The following is a 13,527-nucleotide window of genomic DNA, read 5'->3' as shown; positions in this document are numbered from 1 at the left end:
CTCTCACACACCCTCTGTCTAATCCAGCTGCTGATGCTGTCAACGCCACCTTTACGACGTACTCCACATCTAAACACTTTTGACCACCTTCATCCCCCTAACCTTCATCTCTCACCTGCAGTATTGCACCAGCCTCGCCATTGGTCTTTCTAACCCTGCCCCCCTTTGGTCAGTTCTCAACTTTGCAGCCAGAGTGATCCCATTACAGTGTGAGTCAGATCGCATCACTCCTCCACTTAAAACCCACCAAGGCCCCCTATTTCACTCAGAGTAGAAACCAAACACCTTTCAGAGTTTTTAAGACTCCTGCCCTGGGGCCTTTGCACTTGCTGTTTTCCCGGCTTCTACACTTTGTGCCAGATGTCCACATAACTCACTCCCTCACCTCCCTTGGGAATTTACTCAGCTGTCACCTTCTCATTCGGGTCTACCCTCACAACCCGACTTACAATGGCAATGCACCCTACATTCCCTATCCTTCGGCCCTGCTGTACATTCTCCATAGTACTTTCATCACACCATGTGTTGCATTTGTTTTCTCCCTACCTCAAGTAGAATGTTTGATCTCTGAGAACAGGGATTTTTGTTTGGTTTTTGCTGCTGTATCCCCAATGCTTAGAACAGTTGTCTGATATTTGGAAGGCTCTGAAAACTCTTTAACTGGATTAATGAAATGAGGAACAGCAAGTTTTTTCTTGCATGAAAGTATAGAGGTAGAGCAGCATATACTTTCCTGCCCTCATTCCCCAGTCTTATTCCCTTCTTAGCTTACATTTGCTGCTTATTTCTTAAATCTGATATTTCTTGGAAGTGGCATGAGGAGGGACCACATTCCAGTGGCAGTCTGCAGGGCTAGTCCTTGGACTAGAAGTATACCTCATATTACATAACACTGCATTTCTCTAGTGGCAAATCCACTCCAGCCTCTCTTCTGTGTCTTGAGCTTATTTGTATAGCTGGCATTCTTAGCTCATGTTAGAACTTGCCTGTTTGAGAAGCCAAAAGTGAGATTTGGGATTCAGTATTTTGAAAGTCCATGACAAATACCCAAATAAATCCATCCAAAACTGAGCTTCCAACCCTCCTTAGTTTTGAACTTCAGATCTAAAACATCTAAACTTCCAAGTGGAGAGGTTCAATAGGAAGTTAGATAGATGTGCCAAAGTCTGTGAGGAATGAAAAAAATGATCTGTTAAAAGAGTCGTAGTGATGAGAGCCTATATGTAGAAACTTGAGGTTCAATCAGATGTAAAAAGTATTTATCTATCAATTACTCCCTCCTTCACTCAATCTTTCATTCATTTATTCACTCAATAACCATGTGACACAGTCTCTTCATGGAGTAACCTTCAAGCAAACACAGTTAGCAACCAAAACTAAACTTAAAAGTGATCTTTACCTTCTTTAAAATGCAATTTAATTAACATATAGTGCATTATTAGTTTCAGAGGCAGAATTTAGTGATTCATCAGTTGCATATAACACCCAGTGCTCATTTCATCAAGTGCCCTCCTTAATGCCCATCACTCACTTACCGCATCCTCCATTCCCCTCCCCTCCAGCAACCCTCAGTTTGTTCCCTATACTTAATAGTCCCTTATGGTTTGATTAGAGAAGAGGACCCAGAAGATCCATGAAGCATCCTACCTCCAGCTTCCCTCTCTTGCTCCTAGGTAGAGTACCACACACCTGGAAAATGAGTTCTTCTTTCTCTCACATTGGGATTACCTGGTGAACAAAATTCCCAACTTCATTATATGTTATAATGACAAAGAGAGACAGTGAACCACTGTTTCCAAGTAGCTCAGAACTCCTATGGAGATATGAAGAGAGTTATGCTCTAAAACAGAAGTTTTCAACACAATCTACATATTACCACCTGAGTCTGTTTTTTAAAGTACTGCCATCCATACCCATCCTAGATAATCACATTTAATTGATCCAGGATAGGCCTGGTAATAAGTAGTTTTTAGAAGCTCCCCCAGGTTATTCTTATGTGTAGCCAAGATTAACAATGAATGGTCTAAATAAAAACTATAATCTAGTTTATCTGTTAGACCACCAAAATGCAGTGATTTTAAGTTGAGATTGAAGTAATAATGAACAGATGAAGTGAGAAGTAGAAAGGTGTGAGGGAGCATTCCAGGCAATGGGCGTAGCCATGCAAACCATGCTAGTACGAAAGTCCTCATTTTGAAAGCCAAGAGCAGCCTCTACAGCCATTTTAGCTCTTTTTTAGGGTGGAGGAGTTATGCCCAAAAGAAGAACATTCCTAATTTCTCGCAAAGCCATATAAGAAATGACCTAAAGAAAACACACCGTCATATAGAGCTGGCACTGTCGTGGGACCAACTGGGTATGTGCATAACAAAGGAATAGGTCTTTTCACCTCCCTGAGTTGATACAGATTTAGTTTGCAATTTTTGTACAAGTAACTACTGTGTTTGGGATTAATACCTCGGGACCATACCTCAGGACCCCTCAAAAGGAATGCTAAGAATATAATTCGGCCTTGACTTTATGAGTTTTCACAGACAAAACTAAGACCCTCTAGGGAGAGGATACTGGAACTATCCCATAAAAATGTGTTCATCCTGAACAGTTACCCTGTTTGGTGAGACAAGAGGTAGAAAATGTCACATTAACAAAGAAAAAGCAGGATTTGACTTTCATATTACTAAAAGGTACAGGAAAGAATGACCTTTATTACACTTTTCCCCATCTACTGAGGTGTAGGGGCCATATCTCAGTAATCATTTTAACCTTCACAGCCTCTAAACAGAGTTTTGTTCATAGTATAATCATGTCTGGGGCACTGTTTGGTGTGCAAATCTCCATTTCCCTCGTTCTAAACATTTTTTATTTATCTTCAGCTTTTGTCCTTGTCTTCCAATTGCTAATGGTTTGGGTGAATTAATGGCCCAGGAGATAAACAGGTTTGTTTCTGAGCATAAAGGCTTTATGGTCCTGCCAAATAATTTTTTTTCTACACTATGTATTTTGCCGTTTTGCTGATGACAAAAATGACACTTGCAGGAAATATTTATCTTCTTGTATGCCTCATGCAAGTCATTAGGGAAATAGAAATTAGAATGACCTTAAATCCTTGCACCATATTGTGTCTTTACTTCAACCATTATGGTATTAGGAAACAGGGGAGAGGGAGAGGAAAGTTGTTAAAATAACATGCAGTTGGGGTAGAACTGTCTAATGTAAACATCTTTTCAGTTTCTTCTCTACTCTGAAATGAATTATTTGAAACAAATCACTCTGTCATAACACATTTTTTGTTTTACCAGGCCGAAGAGAAGAGATTTATTTTCAAACTCGAGTAGAAATTTGGGGTCTTAAGCAAACCTTAGAAGTGTTTAGTGCTCCCAGAACATTTGATTTCACCTCTTTGAATTCATATAGTCAATAAAATATATATATTCCACTCATATAGTCAATGTATTTTAAAGAAGCTCACCTTTGTGTATACTTTTGTACATACATATGCAAGCATTAACTTCTAATCGGTTGCTTTGAGGGATGGGTAGGATACTGACAGAGCTGCTTTCACTAGAAAATATTTGCAAGGTAATTTCGCTTTGGAAGATAGTAGAAAGAAGTAATTTTCTTTTGTTTTGTAAGTATTTGGGTACTTGTTATGAAATAGATACAGTGCTAGAGATTGGAGATATGGATAAGACATGATATGTGGCTTTGAAGAGCTTTTATCTGAGCTGGGCTTTGGAGCATGGGTAGGAGCTAGCCAGAAGGAAGAAAGAAAGGGTATTCCAAGTGGAGGGGGAGGGGGAATAGCATGTTCAATGACACAGAAATGTGAAAAGCTCTAGAAAGGTGCAGAGTAATTAGAACACTTGATTCATGTAGAAAAAGATGGAAGTCAAGTCTAAGGTGATGAATCAGGAGGCAGCAGAGTGTAGTGGTTGACAGCACAGAGTCTGGCCTGAGGTCAACCGCTGGCCTCTTCATTGAGTAGCCTTACTGTCTGCACCTTTTTCCCTCATCTGCAAAATGAGGATGTTTACGTATCTCATGGGTGCTGAGAATAGTGTCTGGCGTGCTTTGCCAAATTAAAGCAACAGTTTATCCTGAAATGATGAGGACTAATGCTAAAATGATGTCAGTGGGAAAGAAAGGAAAAGCCAATTTCAAGAGATGTTTCTCAGGTGTTTTTAAAAGCCTTGTCAAATGATTGGATTGGGGTGAGTGAGGAGTAGAACAGGAAGGAAAATGTCAAGAATGGCAATTGTGTTTTCAACTTGAGAAACTCTGTGTGGTAGGGCCTGTGGTTGAGGTCAGAACATAGAAGGTGGAGATCTATTTCTGTCATGTTATATTTAAGGTTCCCACATAACAACCAGGCAGAAACCTCTGTTAGAAATTAGTAATAAAAGTTTGAAGTTTGAGAAATAATAAAAATAGTGAATTTGACAGTTGTCAGTAAAGAAATGGTCATTGAAGTAAAAAAGGAACTTGAAAATGAGAATATGTAGAGCAGGTTTTCTCAACTTTGGTGCTATTAACATTTTGGGGTGGCTAGTTGTTTGTAATGCTGGGGGGTAGAGGGCTATCCTGTACCTTCTAGGATATTGAGCAATATCCTTTGCCTCCACCCACTAGATGTCAATGGCTTTTTCCCCTTTTGTCAACAAAGGATGTCTCCAGAGATCACCAAAAGCCCTCCCCCAGGTGATGGAGGTGGTCCCTTGTTGAGAACCTCAGGTGCAGAGTAATGATGGTGGAGGGGGAAACTTGGGCAAGTTACGTTCAGTTTCTGAGTGCATTAATTGCAAATAATCATAGAAGTAACACGGACGTTGTTGTAAGAGGCATTCTGAAGCAGTCAAATGCTGAGCAAATGCTACTTATTATGATTAGCCAAAGTTGAAAAATCCATGTGCGTTATAGGTGAAATGGTGGGATTTTTGAGAGCCTTTCTTGTTATAGGAGTGGTTTGGGTCATTACAAAGGGTATTCATCCATCTTCACTAGTGTCGGCAGTTCCTCCTCACCTTACACACACATGCTTAATTTGAGACGGCAAAGCCAAGGCTCCAACTCCCAGATTGCTTTTACCCAAGGCTGCATTGGCTGTTTAGCTGGATGAAGTATTTCAAGTCCCTCTTGTATTCTCAGCTTCTCAATTCTTTCTGCTCCTCCTCTATCCCCAACAGGGGAAACTGATGCTAATGTCAGACAACATATCCATGGCTATTCATTAATCTTGGTGGTCATAGTTGCTGAATATTAGATTTGTGATATCATATATCTTGGTGTTACTAGGAAATATTTTTAAAAAGGCAAACATAAACAAAGTCAGACCCGGGGTCTTGGTTTTCAACAGCAATGAATAATTCCCTTTATTCTCTTTCATCCTAGGCTCTTTTCCACATACAGTTCAGCTGTATCTCAAAGAAGGGGCCTGAGCACCAAACGGCTCCTGTAAATCAAGGAACTTGCTGTAGAAAATGGCATAATCTCTATCTAGAAACTATTCCCCACAGTCTTTTGCCTTGGGGAATAATCATTAGTGAAGCTGGAACATTGCTGTTCTTATTTTAAATCTGTTTCTCCTCTTGGATGTACCTGAAAGTTGTTGGTCTTTTTGTGTGTTTTTCGTTTGTCTCTTTATTTTTCTCTCCCCACTTCCCAACCAAATAATTCTCAAGAAGCAAAGATATACAGCCTGGAACTGAGAGTCACTGTTCACTCAGCCAACAAAATCTGGCCTCCAGCTAAGGTCGAAGGGAACGGGCTGTGAGTGCCTCAACCTGTTGAACCTGCAAAAGCCCCACCTCCAACACCACTGGACATCGCATGGAAAATTCCTGGGCACAGAAGGGTCAGCCTACGGACAAGGAATCAGCCAGCCATGCTCCTCTGGGCACAAGGACCTTGGCGTCTGGCCAACTGCTGTCATTAAAAGTGGGGGCTTTTATGTTAGTTTTTTCTTAAGTTCATGTTTCGGGCAGCTTTTTATTATGATGTGATTTTTTTCCCCCCAAGGCCAGGCCTCCACCCTCACATCTTTGGTGGAATGTGTTAATAATTTGCTCTAGGGAGATGAAAGCCTCTTTGATACAAGTAGAATAAACACATGGAACACTGCTCAAAGGTCTAATTTCCACAACAGGAGCCAGCCCAGTTTGGGGACTGAGAATTGGATGGAGAGAACAGTCTCATTTCTGAATCACTTTTCTTCCACAGTGTCCCTCCTTCGCCTCTGCAGCTCTTTCCTGACTTGCACAGCTTAAGACAATGCCAGCATGTGCTCTAGGACTCTTCAGACAGTTGGCAGCCAACAAAGGCCATCACTAACTGTTGTAGTAAATCCCTACACAAGTCCTGAAACAGACTGTAAAGACAATTTCCTTCTGGATGGGGTTACATTGTGTAAGCCAAGGATCTTTCAAAGTGCTAAATTAAGACTTGCTTCATGTAATCATAACATATTAGAGTGGAAAAGACATCATTGAGTCCAACCTCTTCATTTTATAGATGAGGATGTGAATGCCAGGAAGATTACATGACTTGTCTAGAATCACAGGTCTTCCAAATCCCAGCATGGATTATCCTGAAGACCTCCACTGTTATAATCCCATGGTTCCCAAGGACTGACAGAAGTCAAAACAAACAAACAAACAAAAACAAGACAAACTAAAACCCTTTTCAGGATTTCTCTAATTGCTTCTTTCTGTGCCCATCCCCATTTTGAGGTGCTTCTCCCACCAAACTCTGGGCACCACCTCAGGAACCCATGATTTCTCTAGAAACTCACTCACTTGCTTTGTCTCAGTGGTCTGGCATGCTGGGGGTGTCTTACCCATGGTTCTCTAAAGCCTTCATTCTACACCCTCAAAGCCCTGTTTTCTGAAGCCAAATGGATTCCCAAAAAGCCATCCCAGCAGAGAGTGAATGAGTGTACTACCCAGCTCAGATCCCAGGCAATTCATAGAAATTCCTCTCCATTCATAGAAATTCATTTGAACATCCTGAAGCCAGCCTGGAGAAGACTCGAACATGGCTGTGGTTAGTATGTCTTGGTGACCTTTGTACTTGAGGCCCTTTCAAGTTTTGTTTTGATATTCATTCATTGGTAGGTTTGAGTACTTCAGAGGAGTTGGTTTGAGGGCAAACTCATAGTTTGGTGGAGAGTCTCAGTTAAGGTGTCCAGAGACCAAGGTCCGGGAAATGCTATCAACTATGCTTGACTCTATGAAGCTACATAACCTTCCTGTGCTCTGCCTTCCCAACTATAAAATGGGGATAAAACCTGCTCTAACCATTCTTAGGATTGATGTGAATCCAGTTGGACAATGGATATTAAAGTAGTTCTTTAAGTAACTGAATGGAAAAGAGTCTTAATATTTATTGTGGTGTATTTTTCATCTAATAATCTTATGGATTCATAAGCAGTAGATAAATAATCCTACTTATGGTGCCTATTTCATTAATGGGAGACTCCTACTTTAAGCTTCATTCCATGCAACATGAATTCATGTGTTTTTCTACATTATTATGATGAATTTCCTATGTAAAGGTTTGCAAGATTTTTTTTTCTGATTCACCCAAATATCCACTTTTCAGCCACTTTGATCCAAAAGTTATTCCATCATTTCTTTTCTAAAACTTGAAACATGACAGTAATTCTCTTTTCATCCAAATTTTGCAGCTTTGATCTTCATTATCTTAATATTCAAAATATATAGATTTTTTTTGATCATCAAAGTCATAAAATGTGTTTTGGCCCAGACACCTCAAGAGATTGAGTTTACTTCTTCAGCGTCTCTGTCAGAGTTTTCCTTTATAGCAATTTTCCTGAGTGTCCTGAGGCCGCATTCCTTAGACATGTCCTCCTCCTCAACTGCTATCCTCCTTATCCCTCTCCCTCAATGCTGTACACATAGTCCTTTCTGGGACACAGCGTTCAAGGATTATTTGAGAAAAATCCCCCTTATTAGCCAATTGTTTAATTCTGTATGGCTTCATTTCATCTCAAAAACAGCATTTAATTTTTGTTTTTAAGTTGATACCCTTTCTAAAGTTGAAATGTCCCTGAGAAAAATTAGCAGTGCTTTTAATCCAGTGGGAATTAGTGGCATCTTGCCCCTTAATACTTGGCAGTCATGACAGTTTGAAACTTCTGCCTGAAACTTCTTTCTGAAATCAGCTCCTTGACCATTTATGTTCAGCAAAATTGTAATACTTTTTATTCTGTCCCCAAATCATACCCTTGCTGCATGTGCTTTGAGAGTAAACTTCTCGCCTTTCTCAGTTACCCTCATGGAGAAATGACTCACAACATGCTTCTCTTCAGAGCCTCGGAAACCTAGGTGCCAAGGTGCAAATAGGCAGGGAGAACAAAAATAAGTCACCAAAAGGGCACCAGAAAGAGAGATGGGTAGCTTCTCTTGACCCAACTGTGGAGTTGCCTTTGAAGCACTGTGAAAACAAGTCATTTTTATGTGTGTGCCACCTCTACTTAAGCTGTCTCCTCCAAGCTGCTAAGCAAAATGGTGCGTGGTTTCTAAATCCAACTCAGTGAACCTTAGGCTACCAATTAGTTTGTGATTAATTAGTGATGTCCCACAGAAACAGAAAAATCCCACTGACCTCCAAAGAGGCTGTGTGAGTTCATTCTTGCTTTGTAGCTTGCTTAAAAGAGGCAAAGCATTCTGTAAAATGTTAACGAGGTCCAGCCTTGGGGATTTACAACTGTTTACCCAGCACTGTTGCTCCCATTGCTTTATGACAGCCTAAGTAAAATTTGAGTAAGGTGGAAAAGAAGAGACAGAGCCTAGTGGTGGGGGTCACCTGACTGTTGTATGTCGTGTAGCTTGCCCAAGTCCTGCCCTTGTCTCATCCTCCCCTGACATGACACAATACGAAAATGTCAATATGATGGCCCTAATAATGGTTCCTTTGTGTTTATATCATTGTTTTTCACCCAAAGATCCTTCAGCACGTAAACTCACAAGGCCAGGAGCCCATTGACATCTGTAACAGCCTGCTGTGCTTCTGGAACATAGAACACAGCCTTGTTAATTCATATGAGACTGATGACAGAATACATTTTTCTGCGTGTGGCATTGCAGGAGTTAAGTGATTAGTCTGAGACCAGAGAGGGAATAAATTGTGGCAGAATTCAACCTGTTTCACAAAAGGCTCTGTCTGTGAAGTTATCTTCAGAAGTCACCCTCTGTTAAGCACCAGATAAATTCTGTTGATACTCACTATTAATTGATAACTGGCTGGGACTTTCCACTACAAGAAAATGGCAAAACAATAAGCATTCCTTTGACCTGTACTTTTCTTCTGAATCAGATTAACTCTGGGGCCAGCCCTTTGAAGCAGTGAAGTGCCTTCATTTGTTAAATATGAATTTATTAAATATCTGCTTCCTTTAGGGTGTTATATATGGGAAAACAAAAGTACCTGCATGCAAGAAACTGGGTGTCTCACTGGAAAGACAAAAGATCCAAATGTGGAAATAATAGTTCCAGGCAGACACAATTAAAGGCCAAAACTAGTCGCTCACTTAATGGGTGTTGTGGGGTCCCCAAGAGAGAAGAATGAATAGGAGCCAAAGAGGTCTGGGAAAATTCACAGAAGAGTGGACACATTTCTGGGATTTAATGAATGATTAAAACTTACATAGTGAGCTGGGGAACACACCAGTGTTCTAGGCAGGAAGCACTACTGAACATACCAGATCTTTACGACAGCCTAAACAAAATTTGGGTAAGGTGAAAAAGAAGAGATAGAGCCTAGTGGTGGGGGTCACCTGATGGCTGGCCTGTACCCAGGGAACTGGTGATATGGTCTGTCTCTCAAGTTGGCCAGGGCCTGGGGCACTCTGAGGCTGGCTCACACTCTTCTCAGCAAGCACTGCCTGCCAACCCAGGGCCCTCTGAGTCTCTGTAGCATCTTCCATCTAAACCTAGCCTCTGCTTCATTATCCTTCATGCTGCCACAGAGGGCCCCAAGAGGCTCACAGACTTTTCACACAGAAACCAAGGCACAAAACCTCAGGGCCTCCACTGCCTGAATACTTTATGCTGCAGACTGGTTTAGCAGCAGCTGGAAAGTTAGTTTCTTTCTGGGATCCTAAGAAAGTGAAGGGCAGCTTTCTTTGCCATCACATTCCCTCTGCCTATTCAAATACCTCCTACGCCACAAAGGTTTTTGTTTTGTTTTGTTTTGTTTTTTATCTGACTGTTCTCCGGCCCTTACCCCCTGTCAGGAGCAGGACTCTCCCGTGTGTCCCCTGCATCCTATCACTCTTCCACCATAAAAGAGCAAATTCATGGCCCTACTGTCCTGGAAGAATGATTCTTTTCTACCCCATGGAAAGAACCAATGGAGTATCCAAATCTTGGTTTTTTAAAGGAGAGATATAAATTTTTTTTCTTGAAAATCTACTGTCAAGACAATAGCCTTAAAAACAGGTTCTTTTTTGGACACCAGAGGCTATTACCTGGGTTTTTATAATTGGAAAAGTATATATTTTTTATTCCAACTCCTCCCATTTCCCCACTCCCCACTGAGACCCACGTACAAAGATGCCACCACTTTTGAGCATGCCTGGTGAAAAGGAGAAAATAAAGAAGTCCAAAAGCAAGAAAATAGCACATTCATATTTTCCAAAGTTTTAAATGACATATGGAAGGAAAGTTAACAAGACTTCTTAAGCTAATCTAGCCCCAGTGAGATTTCAGAGACATGGAAACTTGGTCTTCATAGTCATCTAAAACACCTAAGTGTTTGTTTTCTGTAATACGAAAACTACATAGGAAATTATGCAAACCATTTGGAAAGAACATGTTCCTTCTTCAGAATGGGCCCTTTCCTTTCCAGATCTGACTCTTGCTTTTAGGGTAACTTGTTTATATTCCAAAACACCTTCAGTCTTAGGAGCACAATAGCCATCAAGACTTATTTTTAGAAAGAACACCACCACCCTATATTCCGAGAGTCTTTTCACTCTGCTTTACCAAGAAATCTTATCTATTATATTTAATCTGTCCACAGACCACACAGACACCTGATTCACAACCCTTTAGCAATTACTGGTCTAGTGGTGACCACAATCTATAGAAAATTTTAATTAATCATGGATGAGTCTCTGAAATGTGTAGGCCTCTACATAAATTTCAGTTCAGACTAACCAACTGCCATGGGCTAACTGTGTACCCCACAAAATTCTTATGTTGGAGTCCTAACTCCCAATATGACTGTAATTGAAGACAGAGCTTTTAGTATGTGATTAAGATTAAATGTCATAAGGGTAGGGGTCCTAATCTGATAAGATTGGTAGCCTTATAAGGCTCTCTTCCTCTCTTCCATACATACCAAGGAAAGGCCCTGTGAAAACATGGTGAGAAGACAGCCATCTACAAGCCAGGAAGAAAGCCCTCACCAGAAGCCAACCCCTGCTAGAACCTTGATCTTGAACTTTCCAGCCTCTAGAACTGTGAGTAAATAAATTTCTGTTGTTTAAGCCATCCAGCCTGTGGTGTTTTATGGCAGTCAGGCTAATACACTGATCAACAAGCAGGATAAGAAAGTTTGTTCAGGAAAAAAAGAAAAAGAGAGAGAGGGAGGGAGGAAGGAAGAACGGATGGAAGGAAGCAAAAGTTTTACTCAGTATTGTCTTCAAAGATGGTCTTGAACACCGTATTAGAGGTGTGTCTGTGTGTCTTTGTGTGCGTGTGTGTAGAGAAGATATTTTATTTTGCTCTGAAGTATGCTCCTGGATTTGTAAACATGTTTACTGAGATTAAACTTTGTGGTTTCTGCATGTTTATTTTGATTGATTGGCAGAACACAGCAGTTTCTTGAATAGAGCTGGGGAATACGTACTAGCCTTGCATCAAGTGTTGCTCACAGCTCTTTTGCAAGTCATCTCTTTGAACTTCAGATAATTTGTGTTAAAATAAAAGGAGTACTGTGGGTTACTCTGACATAGGAGGTTGATAGTAAAGAGGCTCGTTCCTTTATTTTAAAAAGAAAGAGGTAACAATTGGGGCAATTAGAAAGGGAGTTCTACTTCCTTCTTTTTAGTTTTTAAAAAACATGTATATTGTTGTGCGTTTAGTTGGAACTAATACCTTTAGCTGCTTTACCTCTAGTAAGCCTTACAACAACCTGAGGAGGCAGATATTATGCTGCCTCTGCCACTTTCTATTCTCATGACCTTAGGCAAGTCCTTTAAACATGTTTTACCTCAGGTTCCACACTTGGAAAATGGGGACAATATTAATACCTTTCTCTAAGGTTGTTGTGAAGATTACATGAGATAATATGTGTAAAGTCTATAGAACAATATCTGGTATAGAGTACCAGCTCAATCAGTGGTAGACATGTTTGCATTATCATTACTATTATTTGTATTACAATGGTTATGTTATAGATCTGAAAGCTGACTCTCAGAGCAGTCAAGGATCCTTCCCGGAATCACATAGCTAGTAAGTGACAGGTCCAAGGTTCAAATCCAGACCCATCTGATGTCCAAGTCCATGCTGTACATCGCCCACCACCCTACCCAGCCAACTAGACATGGGCACTGTGCTCTTACAAACACAGAGCTGAAGAATACTCAGTTGACTAGAACTCCTGTCTTATTCAGGAGAGGAGTCCTTGCTTATTGGAAAAGAGCTGGACCTTTCTTTTCAAGGGTCAACAGCTTGGGTCACTGCCTCAGAGCAACAGTGCAGAACTGCCTTAATCTTTCTCTGTCTGGCTTACAGCCTCCCTTCTCTTCACCCCACCTCCTGGATGCTGATAAATCAAAGAAATAGCAACAAAATAGAAAGATTAAATAAACATTTCTTTAAGGATCATATAAGAGGGGATTTTTCTTTTTCATTTAACATTTGATAACAACATCTTAGGCTTTTTGATGTTACTTTCCCATGTTTTGGACTGGATGAAAGTATGTGACTCATAGAAATGACCATGGTGGGAAAAGCAAATGAGTCACCTTGCCCAGCCCATCTGGAGCTTCCCGTGGCCATGCCCCTGGGAGCAGCATCCCTGAGGGCCAATCTAGCCAGCACTCCTCATGCAGCAGCCGGGGCTGCATAAGACAGGGGTTTCTTCTGGAAACATTGGAATCTCAGAAAAGGAGTGAGTCAGGGGAAGTTAAACATCAGAGCCTGAAGGAGTTACCCTGTAACTTTTCCAAAAAAACATTTACTACTATCAGCTTAGAGGTTTCTTGTCCATGTTTCATCAGTTCCAATTCCCAGGTACACCCCCACAGCAGAACACTCTCTCCTCAGTGCTATGCACACTTCAAAGACTTGCAGTCCATGGTACCCTCCTGCCCTTTTGAGCAAGCTCGAGGCACTTAGATTTGTGTATCTTTCCAACAGATAAATCTCTGTTCCCTTTATTGTTTTTATTGCTCTATTGGAATCTGTCCAGCATGTATCCTTCTGGTACCAAAGTGCCCTGGTTAAGCCCACACTTCTGGCCTCGCTCTCTGGGAGTTGGAGAGAAAATTGCTACATCCCT

At 40.9% G+C, this 13,527-nt stretch overlaps 1 protein-coding gene across 2 annotated transcripts in view; it reads left to right on the top strand.

The window, feature by feature from the left end:
• The window catches only part of ANKRD55 (ankyrin repeat domain 55), a 369,279-nt gene that overhangs the window by 175,891 nt on the left and 179,861 nt on the right, over positions 1–13,527 (top strand). Inside the window, exons 1-2 of one of the 2 annotated variants that reach the window (XM_057307265.1) lie at positions 6,849–7,038; positions 11,366–11,482. The gene's annotated coding sequence lies outside the window, so the exon portion shown is untranslated. Of the gene's footprint in view, positions 1–6,848; positions 7,039–11,365; positions 11,483–13,527 lie in introns of those variants that run through there. The other variant, XM_057307266.1, reaches the window with a different exon arrangement.

Source organism: Ursus arctos, unplaced genomic scaffold, assembly GCF_023065955.2.
Source record: "Ursus arctos isolate Adak ecotype North America unplaced genomic scaffold, UrsArc2.0 scaffold_5, whole genome shotgun sequence".
Taxonomy (NCBI): Eukaryota; Metazoa; Chordata; class Mammalia; order Carnivora; family Ursidae; genus Ursus; species Ursus arctos.
This window is presented reverse-complemented; position numbering and strand designations above follow the sequence as displayed.